Genomic DNA, 20,950 nt, shown 5'->3' with positions numbered 1-20,950 from the left:
TTGCCAACCATCACTATTTGTCTCAGTGCCGTCTCCGCCTTCCACAAGCACGGGTCCTACAACATTACCCATGCTCTCCCCAGTGCACTTACTGGGAAGGACCGCCTAACCACAAACACGTGGACAAGTGAATGTGGCAAGGGACGATACGGAGCCAGTCCATAGCTTCTTGTGAGAGTTGTATTTCAACACAGCCATATTTTTTAGCTTGGTGAAAGGACTGACTTGGGAAACAGTATCTACTTCAGCTGTCATTTCTCCCAGGAAGTTCTCTAATGCAGCTTGGCACATAAGCAATGGCAGCCCATCCAATATCAGCTCACACTTGTCGGTGGTGGTGGGAAACATCTTTCTTTGCCCTTTAATTTCATGACTACAGAGTTGGGCAATGGCCTGATCTGCAATGTGGTTTCAGAAATAACATGCAAATAAGCACGTCCAATCCACATAAAAAAAAAGCAGCCATAGAGTGTCCGGGAACCTTCCCACACACTTTTCTTAGCCAGGGCTGCTTCTTGGGAGGTTTGGACGGACCCACCAGAGAACCGGAGACTCCTCCGGTGGGCCTTTGCTTCTCCTTCAGGATAGCTCATAGTGCCGAGGTGAGGCCATGATGATGACAGAGGCCACCATTTGCTTAGTTTTCTGTTACTTGGAATTCAAGTGCAAGTATGCAGCCAGCCACTCACCCACCCACAGACGGCAATAGTGAACTTGAAATGTGGCCTTCTAGGCTCGTGGAGGCGGAAGCTGTCCACAACCTTATGGAGGCGGCGGCTGGGTGTCCATACTCGGTCCCCAAATGCCATTATTTGTCCCGGTGTCGTCTCTGCCTTCCACAAGCAAGGGTCCCTGAGTATTACTGCTGGTACTTTTCTGTGGGAGTCTGCAGGGTATGCAGTGAGTCCAACGACTGCCAAAATTCAGGAAAAACCCTACTAACAATTTAAAGACACATAGAGCTGGGCCACAGTAATAACATGTTAGAATAGAAGTAGAGGTCAGAGGGCCTCCTGAAAACAATGTTCCCATTATTAGGAAGAGTGTCTCCCATACTGTTTGCCTATGCAGTGAAGCAACGGCTGCCAAAACTTTGGAGGAACACCAATGCCCCTTGCAAGAGACGTAGAGGTCGAAGGGCCTCCTGCAAAAAATGCTCCCATTATTAGGAAGTGTGTCTTCCATACTGTTTGCCTACGCAGTGAAGCAACGGCTGCCAAAAATTTGGAGGAACTCCAATGCCCCTTGCAAGAGATGTAGAAGTCGGAGGGCCTCCTGAAAATAATGTTCCCATTATTAGGAAATGGGTCTCCTATACTGTTTGCCTCTGCTGTGAAGCAACGGCTGCCAAAAATTTGGAGGAACTAGATATGCCGATATGGTACATATGATGGTGATATGGTTGTGTAGGATGACGATGCGGAGAAGGAGGAGGACAAGAGCAAATAGACAAAATCAGGAAGTGTATACCCATGTCTGGGTGTGAAGACTGAGGTGCATGGGAATAGAGTTAGACCTCTCCAAAAAAGACACTGCATTTGAATTTATGTTACGCTGCTATCATTCGGTGATGTTGAGAAGTCTGGCTCAATCCAGCCCTTGTTCATTTTCAGTTGACAGGCGGATGCGTCTATCGGTTGTAAACCCACCGGTGGCATTAAAAACCCGCTCTGACAAAACACTAGAGGCAGAGCAGGCCAGGATCTCCAATGCATAGAGAGCCAGTTCATGCCACTTGTCCAGCTTGGATACCCAATACTTATAAGGCACAGAGGAATCACGGAGGACATTGGTACGGTCGGCAAGGTACTCCCTCACCATCTTTGGAAACTTTGCACTCCTTGTGAGAGTACCCTGTGCCTCAGGGCCTGTGCCATGGGAGGGTCTGAGAATATTGTCCCAGAACTTTGACAGTTTTCCCCTGCCTCTGCTGGATTGCATTTGTGGTTCTCTTGCCTCCGTGGTTGTCCAACAAACTGTGACCTCTGCCGCCAAAATATTCAGATTGGAATTTTTTTAATAATTCCGCAACAAGGGCCTTCTCGTATTGCACCATTTTATTAGGCCTGTCCTGCAAGGGAATAAGAGACAGAAGGTTCTCTCTGTAGTGTGGGTCTAGAAGCGTCACCAACCAGTAATGACTGTCACCCAAAATTTGGACCACACGAGGGTCACGGGAAAGGCAGCATAACATAAATTGAGCCATGTGTGCCAGACTGCAAAGAAGCAAGACTTCTGTGTCCTCATCAAGAGGACAACTGACCATGCTCTCCTCCTTGTCCTCCTCCTCCTCCCTGTCCTCAGGCCATCCACGCTGAACAGACGGTATGACAGTTGTGCAGGTAGTACCGTCTATAGCACAGGAAACTAACTCCTGTTCTTCCTCCTCCTCCCCTTCCTCATTGTCACCCAATCCACTTAGGGATAAGATGAGGCTGGACTGTGTGTAATCGCCCTGTATGGTTCCTTGCTCCATCTCATTATGCTCCGCCTGCAATGCATCCTCTTTATTTGAGAGCAGAAAGCATTTCAGAAGACAATTATGGCGTCATCGTCGCTCACCATCTTGGTAGAGTCCTTAAAGTTTTGGGGATGGTACAGATGTCTGACATCCATATCCACTCCTGAGGTCTTATGTGTGGAATCTGACCTGAATACCGACGGCCTTGTTGATGCTGATAGTCAACAACTGCCCTCTTCTGCTCAAAAATCCTTCCCAACATCTGCAATGTAGAGTCCCAACGCGTGGAGACATCACACACCGTTCGGTGAGCCAGAAGATGCAAATGCTGCTGAAGCACGGCAAGGACGGCGGAAGCTGTAGCTGACTTTCTAAAATGGGCATAGAGGCGGAGTACTTTGACAAGCAGATCCGGCAGATCCGGGTAGGTTTTGATAAACCGCTGAACCACGAGGTTAAGCACATGGGCCAGGCATGGTACATGTGTGAGCTCGCCTCACCTTAGAACCGCCATCAGGTTTCAGCCATTGTCACACACGACCATACCTGGCTGTAGGTTCAGTGGTGTGAGTCACAGTTCTGCCTGCTGTTTCAGAGCTGTCCACAACTCTTCAGCATTGTGCAATTTGTCACCTAAGCATATTAGCTTCAGCACAGCCTGTTGCCGCTTGGCTGAGGGAGTGCTGCACTGTTTCCAGCTTGTGACTGATGTGGTCATTTCGGAGATGGAGGCTGAAGAGGAGGAGGATATTCAGGAGCTGTAGAATGTGGGGGCAACCCTGATTGACCCAGGGCCCGCAATCCTCAGTGTCGGGAGAACGTGTTCCGTCCCAAGGTCCGACTGGGTCCCGGCTTCCACTATGTTAACCCAGTGTGCCGTCAGCGAGATGTACCGTCCCCTCCCACAAGCACTTGTCCAGTAACTGCATTGTTGAAGGCACGGCTAATGTTGTTGGACACGTGCTTGTGTAATGCGGGGACGGCACACCGGGAGAAATACAACCCCTGGCAAAAATTATGGAATCACCGGGCTCGAAGGATGTTCTTTCAGTTGTTTAATGTTGTTGAAAAAAAGCAGATCATAGACATGGCACAAAACTAAAGTCATTTCAAGTGGCAACTTTATGGCTTTAAGAAACACTAAAAGAAATCAAGAAAAAAATGTGGTACTCAGTAAGGGTAATTTTTTTCAGACCAAGCAGAGGGAAAAAATTATTGAATCACTCAATTCTGAGGAAAAAATTATGGAATCATGAAAAACAAACACACAAAAGAACACTCGAATACTAGTATTTTGTTGCACCACCTCTGGCTTTAATAACAGCTTGCAGTCTCTGAGGCATGGACTTAATGAGTGACAAACAGTACTCTTCATCAATCTGGCTCCAACTTTCTCTGATTGCTATTGCCGGTTGGAGCCTTGTCATGGACCATTTTCTTCAACTTCCACCAAAGATTTTCAATTGGATTGAGATCCGGACTATTTGCAGGCCATGTCATTGACCTTATGTATCTTCTTTCAAGGAATGTTTTCACGGTTTTTGCTCTATGGCAGCATGCATTATCATCTTGAAAAATCATGTCATCATCCCCAAACATCCTTTCAATTGATGGGATAAGAAAACTGTCCAAAATATCAATGTAAACTTGGGCATTTATTGAAGATGTAATGACAGCCATCTCCCCAATGCCTTTACCTGACATGAAGCCCTATATCATCATTGACTGTGGAAATTTGCATGTTCTCTTCATGCAGTCATCTTTATAAATCTCATTGGAACGGCACCAAACTAAATTTCCAGCATCATCACCTTGCCCAATGCAGATTTGCGATTCATTACTGAATATGACTTTCGTCCAGTCATCCACAGTCCACGATTGCTTGTCCTTAGCCCATTGTAACCTTGTTTTTTTCTGTTTAAGTGTTAATGATGGCTTATGTTTAGCTTTTCTCTATGTAAACTCCATTTCCTTTAGGCGGTTTCTTACAGTTCGGTCACAGACATTGACTCCAGTTTCCTCCCATTTGTTCCTCATTTGTTTTGTTGTGCATTTCCTGTTTTGCAGACATATTGCTTTAAGTTTCCGGTCTTGACGCTTTGATGTCTTCCTTGGTCTACCAGTATGTTTGCCTTTAACAACGTTCCCATGTTGTTTCTATTTGGACCAGATTTTAGACACAGCTGACTGTGAACAACCAACATCTTTTGCAACATTCCATGATGATTTACCTTCTTTTAAGAGTTTGATAATCCTCTCCTTTGTTTCAATAGACATCTGTCGTGTTGGAGCCATGATTCATGTCAGTCCACTTGGTGCAACAGCTCTCCAAGGTGTGATCACACCTTTTTAGATGCAGACTAACGAGCAGATCTAATTTGATGCAGGTGTTAGTTTTGGAAATGCAAATTTACAGAGTGATTCCATAATTTTTTCCTCAGAATTGAGTGATTCCATAATTTTTTCCCTCTGCTTGGTCTGAAAGAAATTTCCCTTACTGAATACCACATTTTTTTCTTGATTTCTTTTAGTGTTTCTTAAAGCCATAAAGTTGCCATTTGAAATGACTTTAGTTTTGTGCCATGTCTGTGATCTGCTTTTTTTCAACAACATTAAACAACTGAATGAACATCCTCTGAGCCCGGTGATTCCATAATTTTTGCCAGGAGTTGTAGTGGCGGCTGGGGACCGAGTATCGAGGGACGGCTGCCGCCATCAGGTTGTGAAAAGCTTCCATCTCCATGAGCCTAAAAGGCAACATTTTGAGCACAAGCATTCGCAAAATGTGTGTATTTAGTAGTGTGACCTGTGGTGCGTTAGCTACATATTTTCACTTGCGTTGCAAGGACTGGGGTAGGGACAACTGAACGCTGCGCTGGTATAAGGACGTGGACGTGCTTGCTGATGGTGCTAGTTGAGAGTGTTCAACGACAGGTGCAAGGCGGGAGGCATCTTGCATGTGCCATGGACAGGGGATTGGCGTGCGCGCACAACAGCGGAACAAGCAGTGGTGTCACCCGTAGACACTGTTACTGGACCCTGGGGTTCGGCCCACTTAGTCGGGTGCTTTGCTGCCATGTGCCTGATCATGCTGGTGGTGGTCAGGCTGCTAGTTTTGCTACCCCTGCTGATGCTGGCCTGGCAGGTGGTGCAACTGGCCTTTTTGGCGTTATTGGCAGAGTCTTTAAAAAACAACCAGACTTGGGAAGACCTAACAGTTGTACTGGCAACTTCCGTTGTGCTGATGTTACGGGGAACGGTTGCCCGCCTGACCTGTTACGGCCAATACGGTTTCTTAACTGATACCTTTTTTCCTCAATCCAACGTAACCAGAGATCCCCCTGATCCCTTCCCTGAAATAAAAACTCCACCACTAGTTATCTGTTGGAAATATTTTGGCCACAGTGGCCGTTTATTAACAAACAACAAATAACAATAACATAAATATATATATATATATATATATATATATATATGAATAAATGGAGGGAGGGTTCTTGGAGCTAATAGATCTGGCTTTAAATAACTCCAAATTAAGCCGCCATTTTACCCTCAGACGTTCACCACCAGCTCGAGGGCACCAAAACTTCCACATTCCGTGGAAGCCCAACCAACAAATTGCTCCCAAGGTAAAACCCCGTCCAGAGCCCATAACCGACTGCCAGATCACCCCCACTCAATTTAAACCAACTCCAAGAACCCCACCCCCCCGCCACTGTGACAAATTGAAACAAAACAGAAAAACAGATGCATACGCCCCCCTTTTTTTTTTGGACTCACCTAAAAACCATATTCAACAAGAGGGAGGGAGGGTGGGTAACTCTCTCCGTTGTTCCTAAAGGAATGGCGGTTTTCCTGCACTTTTCCTTATATATACCCCCTTTTTCACTACCCGCCCCCCTGCTTCCCATTACCCAATCCCCAACCTGCTCCATTCAAACTACCAGACCTGGGAGGGGAATGAAACCTCCAGGCCAACCCCGGTCATGGGTGGCTTCCCCCTAGCTCTGCTGTTTCCAGCCCCCTCCTTGACCTGTTACGGCCAATACGGTTTCTTAACTGATACCTTTTTTCCTCAATCCAACGTAACCAGAGATCCCCCTGATCCCTTCCCTGAAATAAAAACTCCACCACAAGTTATCTGTTGGAAATATTTTGGCCACAGCGGCCGTTTATTAACAAACAACAAATAACAATAACATAAATATATATATATGAAGAAATGGAGGGAGGGTTCTTGGAGCTAATAGATCTGGCTTTAAATAACTCAAAATTAAACCGCCATTTTACCCTCAGCCGTTCAGCACCAGCTCGAGGGCACCAAAACTTCCACATTCCGTGGAAGCCCAACCAACAAATTGCTCCCGAGGTAAAACCCCATCCAGAGCCCATAACCGACTGCCAGATCACCCCCACTCAATTTAAACCAACTCCAAGAACCCCCCCCCCCGCCACCATGAGCAGCCCTGAAACCTTAGGCTCGTGAGTGCCCCAAAGCCACCAACGCCCTTTCAATTCCTTCCTGTATTGAAAGGGCCCAAATATCCATACCTATATCATTGAGATGCACCCCGTCCTTCCTCCACAAATTTCCAACCCCTGCTTCCAACTGCAAATGCCTAATACTTATGCCCCCATTCCTTACCATGAAGCCAGACACTGCCCTATTCAATTTTATTCGTGCCCTGTTTATGCCTTTTTCCGATCGAACCGCCCGCCATTTTTTCCTGGGCACTATATCCAACCAGACCGTCAAAATCCTCGGAAACGAGGTCCACAATCTCAATAGATCAAAACGAATATCACTAATCAACTCCCTCACTGGACGTGCCCCCAAATTATTTCCTCCCAAATGCACCACTAAAATATCCGGTGTTCGATCTAACCTCGCCGCTTTATGAAATTCCAACAAAAAGCGCCCCCATACCATGCCCCTAAAACCGAGCCACCTTATGACTGCTTGTGCCCTTGGAAAACCTAATTGCCTACCATCCCTCCTTATGTCGGCGCGCAGCGCCCCCCAATGCACATATGAGTGTCCAATGATCCAGACTAACGAGGGAACATCACCTAAAAGAATAATAAACAAGCAGGTTAGCAACTATTCCACATCTAACAAAGTTTTTTGCGGCAGTTAACTGCGAACATATGACAAATAACGGTCCGAACTCCATCTTCCGATCCGTTTTATCGTCTCAGCCCCTAAACCGCGTCTATTAGCCTCCAACGCTGCACTGATCCTAAAGGTATGCGAACCGTACATCTTGGGACTGAGACCCAACTCCTGCACCCCCTTTTTTAAGACCGCTATAAACTGAAAACGGGAAAGAAATGACCCGTCGCGATGCCGTAATAGTGGGCCCGATCTATTTGACCACAATTGCCAGTAGGCCTCTAAGCACCTTCTAGGGCACATCAGAGCCCCTTCCACTCTACCTAACACGACACGCTTCCCTTTTCCAAACTGATCCGTTTTAGACCGTCTGATCCAAAAATCGATCCCCCAGGCCCAGCAGCTCATGTCTTCGGCTAATAGACCTCCCTCTCTATTCCTACTAGGGGCTACCAACTCACCCACTCTCATAGCCCCGAAAAAGGCTAGAGCAAATGCCAACTTAAACAATACCGCCTCGAAATTAGAACAACAAATGGTTTCCAAAACCAGACCCAACCTTTCCAATATGCTAAACGTGACTGGCCTACGCTTATCCAAACTCTTGTTTCCTTTTTGAAAACCCCTGAGAGCCTGCTTGACCAAGAAGGATTTCGTAACGTCAGTCAAACCCTGTAACTTAAAACCAAAAGCAAGCCCGGCTATAATTTTACTCACTCTGGATGCTGACCACCCTGAGTCCGCTGCTTTACCAACAAAAAACAATATTGCCAACGTCCTATCCCTGTCACTCTCTAGTGCCCCCCACTGTGACACCCAACTTTGCCATATGTTCCACGATGCCTCATAAGCAGCCCAGGTTGAACTCGCCACCGACTCTTGGATCAATCTTCAGGCTCGTCCAAAACCAGCTGCCACAACCGCGAAGGGCATTCCACTCCTGCGACTTCTGCCTCTGGTGCCAATGAACGGAAACGCTCCCACTGGAAACGAGACAAAGCATCCGCTATAGAGTTTTTGACACCTGGCACATGTACAGCCGAAATCCATGTATTAAGCTCCAAGCAGCGGAGCACCAATTCCCTGACCAACTTGATGACTGGAGGAGACGAGGCCGATAGGCTATTAATTACTTCCACCACTCCCATATTGTCGCAATGGAACCTGACTCTCCGATTCGAAAAGGACTCGCCCCAAATCCAGACCGCGACTACAATTGGGAACAGTTCCAAAAGAACCAGATTTTTTGTGAAACCCCTCTCTTTCCAGGAATTGGGCCATTTGCCTACGCTCCACTTTCCCTTACAGAAAACTCCATATCCTGCTCCGCGAGCCGCGTCGGTATAAATCTCGCAATCAAAGCTGTTCAGGAAATCCTGCTGAATCAACGACCTGCCATTGTACGTGTCCAAAAAATGCTTCCACACCAACAATTCCTCTCTATGCTCTCTATTCAAACGAATAAAGTGATGCGATGCCTGCACAAAATATTCTACCCATAGGCATGATCCGACAGGCAAAGTTCAGTCTCCCCAGCAGTGATTGAAGCTCCTTCAAAGTCGTCTTACGCAATTTTACCATTCTCACAACCTCCTGTCTAAGTAACAGCAACTTTTCTTCGGGCAGTCGACACTCCATATGTTCCGAATCAATCAAAATGCCTAAAAAAGTCAATACCGTACAAGGACCTTCAGTCTTTTCTTTTGCCAGAGGAACGCCGAAACGTTCCGCAACCCACACCATGGCTGCTAACAAATTATTACAAACCAATGAATCAGGTGGGCCTATGAACAAAAAATCATCCAGGTAGTGGATAACAGACTGGACACCTGCAACATCCCTGACAGCCCATTCGAGAAAAGTACTGAACATTTCAAATAATGAACAAGAAATAGAGCAGCCCATGGGCAAGCACCTATCCAAGTAGTAACCATTGATCCAAAAACCACCCAACATTGGAATACTGTCCGGGTGAACCGGAAGGAGCCGAAAAGCTGACTCAACATCCGTTTTTGCCAACAGTGACCCATGCCCGTACCTGTGAACCCAAGCCACAGCCGCATCAAATGAAGTATATTCCACAGAACATAATTCTGGGGCTATACCATCGTTGACTGAACAACCTTTTGGGTACGACAGATGCTGAATCAGACGAAATTTGTTCGGCTCCTTCTTAGGCACAACCCCCAACGGAGAAATGATCACGCCTTCCACTGGTAAACTATCAAAAGACCCCCGCCATGCGACCCAACTCGACTTCTTTTGCCAACTTAACACTAACAACCTCTGGATGCAACAAAGCAGACCTAAGATTCTTAACCGAAAAGGGGACTGTATGCTCAGGAGGCGGGATCCTGAAACCTTCTAAAAACCCATCACTAATAATTCTGGCCTTCACTTGATCAGGGCATCTATTTAGAAAGGGGGCCATCCTTGGAAGATTCACCGGAGTCGCCCCCTTGACCAGAACCCGCCGACGTTCGTCCCTTTCCTTTCTTGAAACATTTTGCCGCCCCGTGGGAGCTCCCGTTACAATGGGAGCAAACATGCTTGAACTTACAGCCATTCCCAAATTTACACTGGCCGTCATTAAACTGCCAGAACGTTCCTGACATCTTTTCCTCCCTGTGCTCCCTGGCTGCCTCCCCCGTTCCTGATGAGTAACTCCCGCTCCCCCCGCTCCCGTGAAAGGACTGCCCGTATCTAGCGGGAGCCATTACTTTTAACCAAAGCCCAATATCTTTTTGGTCCCACCTGATTTCCGGCCGTACCGCCTTCCTCTGTCTGAATTGCTCATCATACCTAAGCCATGTTTGTCCCCCGTAAGTACGATGCGCTTCCCCAATCACATCTAAATAGCAGAATAAACCCGAGCAATTCTCAGGAAACTTTTCCCCAATGACCCCGGCCAATATAGCAAAAGCTTGCAGCCAATTCGCAAAAGTCTGAGGAATCAAGCGCCACCTCCGCTTCTCCTCCTCCTCCTTCTTGCTATCATCCTTCTTCCCCTTGTCTAAATTAAACTTCTCCAGGGGAAGAAGGGAGAAAATTTCCACGTATTCATCACGCCAAATTTTCTCCTTCACTTCTTTCTTTAAGTGTGCCCCCAGCGGCCCCTCGAAGCACACATACACCTCCCCTTTTGCCCTGTCATCAAGCTTCACACTATCACCCTTGTCCTTTTCCGTCTGTACCGAGACTGAAACCCCAGTCGCTACTCCTTCGACGCCCGCCGCTGATCCTACCTCTACCCCAGTAGGTTGCGGCAACAACCCTTGCCCTGGTAACCAGGCATCCACGGGGGATCCTCTTGACCCACCCGCTGCCGCACTCTCCATTCTCATCAAAACCTGTGACATGCTATATAATATATCTCTAATTCCGAATACCCCTGCCCCATCCGGACCGGCTAAACCCCTCCCCCTCGATGCTACCTTCCGATCACTACCTTCATCAAGCAAAACCGCCCCCGCGGGCCCCAAACATGCTGTACGATCATACTCACGCCGCTGCGCAGGTGCTGTGTCCCCGCCAGCCGGAAATCCTGAATCCAGATGCTCGCTCGTTCCATCGTGGTCGCTACTGTAGTCGGATCCATTGGTGTCCATTCGCTCCTCCAGGCCCGCGCCCCTGGCCTCCTCGTCACCAGGGGGGACCTGAACGGATACAGCTGGCCGTTGTCGTCTCGGCGACCGTATTCCACTATCCCGCCTTGGAATCCTGGATGTTGCTCCGATCCTCCTCCGACTCCCGGACCCAGACTCACGGGCCTGGTCCGTGCTTCCCGAGCCGGCGCTGCCAGGCAGCTCGATGCTGCCCGCCGCTCCTTCCCTTCCACGTCGTCCACTTGAGCCACGCGGCAGAGGGTCCCATGACTGCTGCCTGCCCGTGGGTGCTTGCCTCCCCGTCTTCCTCATGTTTGTCCCAGCAGGCACCCCGACAGGAGCATCACCAGTGGTGCCTGCCATCCTCCGCACTGTTCCTTCGATGGTTCCGGTTCTTCTCCAGTCCTGCTGGGCCCAGCCGCTGCCGGCAGGCACGCTGCGCCGCGCGTCGCAGATGCGTTACGCGCCGCAGCCGCGCCACGCGTCGCAGATGCGCCGCGCACGCGCCCCCCAGCTACGGCCCGAACTCCCGTGTCTCGCGATGCTTGTCCCGTCGGCTGTGTATCTGGTGCGTCCCTCGCCTCTTGTGTAGGCCGCACTCAGCGCTGAACGGCGGCAACAGACCGGCTGGGTGGATTCCTGCCGGGGCGAGAGCGTCGGGCAGGAACCACCCTATCTTGCTCTCCCCCCGCAGGGTCCCCGGAGGGGCTCCGGAGCCTGTGCCTGTTCCGCGTGGGTACCTCGGGTGACATTCTCTCCGGGGGCCGTGGCCTCCTCCTCCTGCTCCATCTTACAGATCCAGACTGCGCTTCTGCGTCCACGGCTGTTCCCAGCAAGGCAGATAGCTGGGCCTCCAGCCATCCCTCTCTCCGTGATCTTGCTGCAACTTGAAGCTGGCCCACCAGGGATTGAATGGACGCCATTGCAGGTAACTCTCTCCGTTGTTCCTAAGGGAATGGCGGGTTTCCCGCACTTTTCCTTATATATACCCCCTTTTTCACTACCCGCCCCCCTGCTTCCCATTACCCAATCCCCAACCTGCTCCATTCAAACTACCAGACCTGGGAGGGGAATGAAACCTCCAGGCCAACCCCGGTCATGGGTGGCTTCCCCCTAGCTCTGCTGTTTCCAGCCCCCTCCTTTCTGTCTGCAGCTTGTTCTTGCCTGTTGTGGTGCTATGCCTCCCCCCCCCTGTGTGCTGCTGTCCTTGCTCTGCATGTCACCTTGACAGGTTGGGTCAGTGACGTCATCGTCCACCACCTCATCTTCCACTTCCGCACCCTGGTCCTCCTCCTGACTTTCTGGCAATTGTGTCTCATTATCATCCACCACTTGTGACAGTTTCCCAGAGTCGCCTTCGTGTGACTGTGGCTGCTCAAATATTTGGGCATCGCTACATGCAATATCCTCTTGCCCCGCTTCAAGTGGACCGGGCGAGAGGCCCAAATCTATAAATGGAAAAGTGAACAGCTCTTCGGAGTGTCTAAGTGTGCGATCAGTTGTCTCCGGGCACTCGGCATGATGTGAGGAAGGAGGATCAAGGTGAGATATATATAGTCCAGACTCACGGCTACTGAGACTTGACCGTGTGGAAGACAGGGTGGTGGTGGCTAAGTGACTGGAAGCATTATTTGCTAGGCAACCAATAACCTTTTCACACTGCTCTGCAGTGTTCTGCAGTCTCATATTAATTGGAACAGGAAGGTCAAGCGAGAAGATGTGGGTGTTGTGGCACAATTTCAGCTTGCGAACGGCCTCGGCATCATCCTCTGCATGCACCATCACCATCACATCCACTTCCCCGTCCCTTGCCATGCGCCTTGTCCATTTTAAATGGAGGACAATATTTTCCACGTTCACCACAAATGGTTGGATTTGAACCGCAGTGATATGTGATACGTGTGACGGAAAGCACAGCTTTAAATAGCTGGCCTGTAGGTTACTATTTTTCACAGCGACCTCGTGTCAATAACTTCACTGACACACTACAAAAAAATTTAAATGGAGGTCAGAAATGGCTGAATTTGGAGCGAACTTATATGTGACACATTTGATGGAAAACCACAGTTTTAAATATCTGGCCTGTAGGTTACTATTTTTCACAGCAAACTCGTTTCAATAATTTCACTAACACACTGCAACAAAATTTAAATGGAGCCTCTTGAGAAAGCCAACAATCCTCGTGCATTGAGGCTTTTCTACCACAGATCTCTGTCTTTCAGCACCCTTTATAAATGTAAGAAAAAACTGGCTTCCAGGAAAAAATTTCCCCCAAAATTTTTTTATTGATAGAAAAATAGTTCAGATCAGTTCAGGTAATGAGATAAAAATTCAATGGATAAATCACATCATAGGATCCAGCTACACGTTTCGAGCATGATACTATGCTCTTTGTCAAAGCTGATGAACTGCTGGACAGGCAGAGTATATATATATACTGGGCTGCCCATCAGAAAAGCAGGTCTGAGTCTTGTGAGCATTGGATCTAGTCACACATGAAAGATAATAAGCTAATTAAAAACACAAAAGGAGAAAAAAAAAAAAAAACACCGTGCAAGATTGGATATTTAAGCATTCCAGAAAAAGAAAAAACTATTTTCCAAAAGATATATATATATATATATATATATATATATAAACATACAAAAAATAAATAGAAGGTTCACTTAGATATAATGAATGATACATAATCTCCCGACGTGCATTGAGACCATTAGGATATCGCAAATCCAGAGAATAAATCCAAAATGCTTCTCTGGTAAGAAGATGTCGTCTGCGATCACCCTCTTTGCGTGTGCTTGAGCCGTTCAATACCAATCACTTGTAAAGCACGGGTGTTTCTCTGATGTCGTTCAATAAAATGTTTAGAAGCATGTGAAACATTCCGATTACTACTACAAAGAGAAAAATGTCAGTCAAATGTTCAGAAATACGGTCTTTCAATCTCCTGGTGGTACATCCCACATAGATCAATTTGCACTCCTTACATAATATAATGTAAACCACTCCTGTAGTATTACAATTAATATGCGTCTTAATAACGAATGATTTGGTGTAAGAGGAGTTAAAAACTCTTTTACAGGAATCATGTGGTTGCACGTACGGCATTTGGCCTGACCGCAACCATAAAAACCCTGAAAATTGAGACATGTGGCCTTTTTTTAACTGAAGAAAAAAGAGATGGAGACAACATATTGCCAATAGTTTTCCCTCTGCGTGCTACAACTGAACACCCTGAAATTAATATCTCAGATAAGATCGGGTCTTCAAATAAAATAGGTAAATGTTTGTAAAAAATTGATTTAATCGTTGAAAATTCGGTGCTGTATTGTAAAGATAGAACCAATTTATTTCTCTGTACCATGCTATTCCGATCATGACAGACAAAATTGTGTCTGTCTTTTTTCTGCGATGTTCTATTCCTGTTGTTATATGTGTTAGTATCTGAGTTATTCTCACTGACAATATGTTGAGCCCTATTCAAAATCCATTTTGGATAACCACGTCGAATAAAATTAGTTTTAGAACGAGATAATTCACCAGCTAATGTTTGTGCATTATTACAATTTCTAGCTATACGTGTGAATTCACCCACTGGCACAGCTTTTATTGTGTGAAGTGGGTGACTGCTGCTGGCATGCAGAATAGTATTGCCAGAAAGAGGTTTACAATGGGTACTAGTGGCAATGTTTTTGTTAGAAATGCCAGACAAATTTAGATCCAAAAACGAAATATTGTTTTTTTGATGCTGATGTGTAAAAGTAAGGATGTAATGATTAATATTCAAAAAATCTATGAACTCAGGTATGTCAGATGCATCGCCAGACCATATGAAAAGTTGGTCATCAATGTATCTGCCATACCAGTAAATATGTCCCAAAAAAGGATTGTTGTCACAACTCTCCTCCCAATAAGCCATAACTAAATTTGCCAACGAAGGTGAATACTTTGCACCCATAGAAACAACCCTGGTTTGGATGTAAAATTGGCCATCGAAGGAGAAGTAGTTGCATTTCATTAAATAATCAACAACCTGTATAACAAAATTGCAAAGGTCTGGTGAATATTTACTATATTTACTCAAATGAAAAGATAACGTCTCCAGAGCAATTTCTGATGGAATAGATGTATATAAAGCAACAATATCACTGGAAATCCAACAGAAATTCTCATGCCACAATATATCAGATAACTGCTCCAGAACGTCAACTGTGTCCTGCAGAAAACCGGGTGTCCTCTGTGATAGAGGCTGTAACAGGGAGTCCACCCACTCGCCCAGTCTCTCAGAGACTGAGTCGATACCCGAAATGATGGGTCGCATAGGTGGAGGAGTGATCCCCTTGTGCACCTTGGGCAGAGCATGCATAATGTGGGTAACAGGAAAATCCACCTGCATATAATTACATTGGGTTTGAGTTAGAATACCCAAAGACAAACCATCCTGCAAGATATTGTTAATTTTTGTGGCAATATTTTTAACTGGATCATACTGCAGTTTCTTACAGGTGGTAGAATCACTTAATAGTGTTAGAATTTGGGATCTATACACATCTGAGTCCAAAACGACCACTAGACCACCTTTATCAGCCATGCGTGTCACTATATGGTCCATATCTCACAGTTCTTGCAAAGCTTTTTTTGATTCTTGGATAAATTATGTTTTTTATGATTTGTGCGATCACTGTGTGCCAGGATCCTAAGTTCACGTTCCATGGTTTCCTGAAACCGGTCCATACAATCAACGCGAGCTTGAAGAGGGTAAAAAAATGGATCCTTAGTAGAGATGAGCGTTGTTCTACTCGAACTGTTCGCCAATCTCAAATTCGAGCTGTTTTGGGCAGTGTTCGAGCCGTTCGGCGAACACGAACAATTTGAGAAAAATTCGGCTGTTCGAGGTTATGTTCGATAACTGTTCGTGCACCAAAATCATAACTGGATTTTTTCTCAGTAATGATGAAAATTAATGTTAATACGCAGTTTGAGTGTACAGCGGGGTGGGGGGAGGGGCAGGGGATGGATCTCTGCAGGAACAATGAAGATCTCCATTTTTTTTTCTCTTTCCCGCATTTACAGTGGGGAGGTGCAATCTGTCAGCCTATCAGCAGTGCACACACGGAGCGAAGTGCTTTTTTTCACACAAGCAAGGGCATGTGTGATTGGCAGTGTATGTCACATGTCCTTGCCCTATAAGACCAAGCCATTTTCCCCGTCGCCACCATTTTCTCACTGCTGCAGCTGCGTGTTAGACGGCACCGCTGTTGCTGTGTGCGCTATACCTTGTTAATTTCAAGCCAATTTTCGCACAAATATACAGATAGCTTGGGAGTAGGGAATAGTTGTGATTGCAGTCCTTTTAAGGACTAGGTTACAGCATTTCCTACGACTTTTATCAGGCAGGTCTGTGCTCTTAAATAGATAGGTTGTGGGAGTAAAGACTAATTGTAATTGGAGTCCTTTTCAGGACTAGGTTACATCAGTTCCTATCAGTTTTTGCCAGGCAGGTCTGTGCCAGTGCTGTGCAAGTTTTTTTCACAGCATTTGGCTGAATCTAGCAAAGCTAATCCTTTTTGGCCTATTGCAGAGTGTGTTAGTCAGTGGAGTAGCCTATCTGTGTTGCAAGATATACCACCTGTGTATAGAATACCAATTTTTTTACTGCACCTAGTGAAGTAAAATCTTTTGGGCATAGCATCATTCTATTAGTCCATCTATACTGACCTCCATCAGGTTGCAAACTGAATCTAATTTTTTTCTGCATCTAGCTCTGAAAAAATATTTGGCCTTCTAGTAGTGTGTCGGACTTTCTCTATTAGTCCATCTATACTGACCTCCATCAGGTTGCAAATTAAAAATAATTTTTATCTGCATCTACAGTACCTCTGAAAAAATATTTGGGCTTCTAGCTGTGTGTGGGACTTGTTGTATTAGTCCATCTATACTGACCTCCATCAGGTTGCAAACTGAATATATTTTTTTCTGCATCTACCTCTGAAAAAATATTGGGCTTCTAGCTGTGTGTGGGACTTGTTGTATTAGTCCATCTATACTGACCTCCATCAGGTTGCAAACTGAATATATTTTTTTCTGCATCTACCTCTGAAAAAATATTGGGCTTCTAGCTGTGTGTGGGACTTGTTGTATTAGTCCATCTATACTGACCTCCATCAGGTTGCAAACTGAATATAATTTTTTTCTGCATCTAGCTCTGAAAAAATATTTGGCCTCCTAGTAGTGTGTCGGACTTTCTCTATTAGTCCATCTATACTGACCTCCATCAGGTTGCAAATTAAAAATAATTTTTATCTGCATCTACAGTACCTCTGAAAAAATATTTGGCCTTCTAGCAGTGTGTCGGACTTTCTCTATTAGTCCATCTATACTGACCTCCATCAGGTTGCAAATTCAAAATAATTTTTATCTGCATCTACAGTACCTCTGAAAAAATATTTGGGCTTCTAGCTGTGTGTGGGACTTGTTGTATTAGTCCATCTATACTGACCTCCATCAGGTTGCAAACTGAATATATTTTTTTCTGCATCTACCTCTGAAAAAATATTGGGCTTCTAGCTGTGTGTGGGTCTTGTTCTATTAATCCATCTATACTGACCTCCATCAGGTTGCAAACTGAATATAATTTTTTTCTGCATCTAGCTCTGAAAAAATATTTGGCCTTCTAGTAGTGTGTCGGACTTTCTCTATTAGTCCATCTATACTGACCTCCATCAGGTTGCAAATTAAAAATAATTTTTATCTGCATCTACAGTACCTCTGAAAAAATATTTGGGCTTCTAGCTGTGTGTGGGACTTGTTGTATTAGTCCATCTATACTGACCTCCATCAGGTTGCAAACTGAATATATTTTTTTCTGCATCTACCTCTGAAAAAATATTGGGCTTCTAGCTGTGTGTGGGACTTGTTGTATTAGTCCATCTATACTGACCTCCATCAGGTTGCAAACTGAATATATTTTTTTCTGCATCTACCTCTGAAAAAATATTGGGCTTCTAGCTGTGTGTGGGACTTGTTGTATTATTCCATCTATACTGACCTCCATCAGGTTGCAAACTGAATATAATTTTTTTCTGCATCTAGCGCTGAAAAAATATTTGGCCTCCTAGTAGTGTGTCGGACTTTCTCTATTAGTCCATCTATACTGACCTCCATCAGGTTGCAAATTAAAAATAATTTTTATCTGCATCTACAGTACCTCTGAAAAAATATTTGGCCTTCTAGCAGTGTGTCGGACTTTCTCTATTAGTCCATCTATACTGACCTCCATCAGGTTGCAAATTCAAAATAATTTTTATCTGCATCTACAGTACCTCTGAAAAAATATTTGGGCTTCTAGCTGTGTGTGGGACTTGTTGCATTAGTCCATCTATACTGACCTCCATCAGGTTGCAAACTGAATATATTTTTTTCTGCATCTACCTCTCAAAAAATATTGGGCTTCTAGCTGTGTGTGGGTCTTGTTCTATTAATCCATCTATACTGACCTCCATCAGGTTGCAAACTGAATATAATTTTTTTCTGCATCTAGCTCTGAAAAAATATTTGGCCTTCTAGTAGTGTGTGGGACTTTCTCTGTTAGTCCATCTATACTGACCTCCATCAGGTTGCAAACTGAATATATTTTTTTCTGCATCTACCTCTGAAAAAATATTGGGCTTCTAGCTGTGTGTGGGTCTTGTTCTATTAATCCATCTATACTGACCTCCATCAGGTTGCAAACTGAATATAATTTTTTTCTGCATCTACAGTACCTCTGAAAAAATATTTGGGCTTCTAGCTGTGTGTGGGACTTGTTGTATTAGTCCATCTATACTGACCTCCATCAGGTTGCAAACTGAATATATTTTTTTCTGCATCTACCTCTCAAAAAATATTGGGCTTCTAGCTGTGTGTGGGTCTTGTTCTATTAATCCATCTATACTGACCTCCATCAGGTTGCAAACTGAATATAATTTTTTTCTGCATCTAGCTCTGAAAAAATATTTGGCCTTCTAGTAGTGTGTGGGACTTTCTCTGTTAGTCCATCTATACTGACCTCCATCAGGTTGCAAACTGAATATATTTTTTTCTGCATCTACCTCTGAAAAAATATTGGGCTTCTAGCTGTGTGTGGGTCTTGTTCTATTAATCCATCTATACTGACCTCCATCAGGTTGCAAACTGAATATAATTTTTTTCTGCATCTAGCTCTGAAAAAATATTTGGCCTTCTAGTAGTGTGTCGGACTTTCTCTATTAGTCCATCTATACTGACCTCCATCAGGTTGCAAATTAAAAATAATTTTTATCTGCATCTACAGTACCTCTGAAAAAATATTTGGGCTTCTAGCTGTGTGTGGGACTTGTTGTATTAGTCCATCTATACTGACCTCCATCAGGTTGCAAACTGAATATATTTTTTTCTGCATCTACCTCTGAAAAAATATTGGGCTTCTAGCTGTGTGTGGGACTTGTTGTATTAGTCCATCTATACTGACCTCCATCAGGTTGCAAACTGAATATATTTTTTTCTGCATCTACCTCTGAAAAAATATTGGGCTTCTAGCTGTGTGTGGGACTTGTTGTATTAGTCCATCTATACTGACCTCCATCAGGTTGCAAACTGAATATATTTTTTTCTGCATCTACCTCTGAAAAAATATTGGGCTTCTAGCTGTGTGTGGGTCTTGTTCTATTAATCCATCTATACAGACCTCCATCAGGTTGCAAACTGAATCTAATTTTTTTCTGCATCTAGCTCTGAAAAAATATTTGGCCTTCTAGCAGTGTGTCAGACTTTCTCTATTAGTCCATCTATACTGACCTCCATCAGGTTGCAAATTAAAAATAATTTTTATCTGCATCTACAGTACCTCTGAAAAAATATTTGGGCTTCTAGCTGTGTGTGGGACTTGTTGTATTAGTCCATCTATACTGACCTCCATCAGGTTGCAAACTGAATATATTTTTTTCTGCATCTACCTCTGAAAAAATATTGGGCTTCTAGCTGTGTGTGGGACTTGTTGTATTAGTCCATATATACTGACCTCCATCAGGTTGCAAATTGAATATAATTTTTTTCTGCATCTAACCCAGCCAATAGTTTTGGCCTAATACCACAGTTTGGCCCCTCAGCTCTGCTCGGTTACCATCCATTGTTTTTTTGTGCAAACAACTCCAGAGTTGTGAATTAGTTAACCACCAAAATGAGTGGAAAAAGGCCTGCTGCTGGTGGAAAGGGGAATAGGCGTGTTGGGAAGGGGAAAAAAGGTTGTGTCCGTGGGGTAGGTGTTAAAGCAACAGTAACATCTGCAGAAGAAAGACCATCTTCCAGCCAAACTAAAATGTCTACTTCTTTTAGCGGACAATGTGATAAGATCCCTTTCTTACGGCCACGCCAATCGCTACAAATTCCAGATGAGGCACAAAAACAGCAGGTGCTTCAACGGATATCAAGTGCTCCTTTAAGTGGGCTCTCCTCCACATCAACTTCAACATCACAAATACTCCAGTCCTCAAAGGTGTCACCCAAATCGCACTTGCTTCCTCACAGCTCCAAAATCTCCAGCTGCCCGTCTGAGTATGAGGTAGAACAGATGGTTGAGTCTGCAGAGCTGTTTACTCATACTATAGCCTGGGAATCAGAGGTCGACTCCAGCGCTTCTGTGAATCCAGACGAGGAAATGATCTGCACTGATGCCCAGAATCTTTATGAGTCGGATCCAGGACCAGACGCAGAAGGTTCTGACCATAATGTAGACCCTCATTCCCAAACTGTAAC

The sequence above is a fragment of the Phyllobates terribilis genome, unplaced genomic scaffold (genome assembly GCF_046119375.1).
Source record: "Phyllobates terribilis strain yellow unplaced genomic scaffold, ASM4611937v1 Scaffold_1__5_contigs__length_1240528914, whole genome shotgun sequence".
NCBI classification, from domain to species: Eukaryota; Metazoa; Chordata; class Amphibia; order Anura; family Dendrobatidae; genus Phyllobates; species Phyllobates terribilis.
The sequence above is the reverse complement of the archived record's forward strand: the minus strand, read 5'-3'. Positions refer to the sequence as shown.